This window comes from Grammomys surdaster, unplaced genomic scaffold (assembly GCF_004785775.1).
Source record: "Grammomys surdaster isolate TR1022 unplaced genomic scaffold, NIH_TR_1.0 126109, whole genome shotgun sequence".
In the NCBI taxonomy this organism is placed as follows: domain Eukaryota; kingdom Metazoa; phylum Chordata; class Mammalia; order Rodentia; family Muridae; genus Grammomys; species Grammomys surdaster.
In genome coordinates this window covers 6,027,217-6,028,051 of record NW_021620917.1, presented here as the reverse complement: position 1 = coordinate 6,028,051, position 835 = coordinate 6,027,217, and positions in this window count along the sequence as shown.

Here is an 835-nt window from a genome sequence, read left to right as displayed (position 1 = left end):
CCGCGCGCCGGCCCCGATCGTGTCGCCGCGCGGGGCCGCCCTGAGCGGAGCTGCGCGCGCGGGGACCGGGGAGCAACGCACGGCGTGCCCGGGACGGCGCGGCCCGCGGGCGGCCCCCAGCGGCGCGGTCAGGGAGCGGCCTCTTCCAGCGCCCGGCCTCACCCGGTCCACCTGGGGCGGGGTCGCAGGGAACCGGCGCTGCGGAAGGATGGGCCACCCCACACGCAAGCGTGCCTGTCGGGTTGAAGCTGAGGACGTGGGTAACTCAGGCTAGCCCTACCTACGAATGACAAATTCCAGTGCTCAAAGGATCGGAGGGCTCCACCCTCACACGTGTCCAAGTCCTATACCCTCATCTCTAAGAGATAGGACAGGAGCTGGCCACACCCCTCCTGATCTCCAGCGAGCTCCCTTCCAGAGCCGGGTGTCTGCTTGTTTGCTGGCCCTAGCATTTCTTTTCAAATTTCATTTTCTCCATTATAAACGCAATAGTAGCCGTTTAGAAGCCAGTGGAATGAAAGCCTTCTACAAAGCCTCCTGAGAGTCTGAGGACCCTCTGTGCCTTCCAGCCGCCTTTGGACACCCCATCTCCAGCCCCTACTCCTGCTAATATACCACAGCCAGGGTGTTGGTTGCCCTACGACTTGGCCATGGAGTGTTCCCTGCCCCTCAAATGTCCCAGTCTTAAGGGCATAGTCCCCAGGGTGGTGCTACTGTGTGGTCAGGGCTATTGGGAGGAAGTTAGGTCATTGGGACCCTAGCCTCTTCCTCATGCTCTTGCTTACTGGGGAGGAGGAAGTCCGTTTTGTACCACCACATATTTTTGTCATAATGC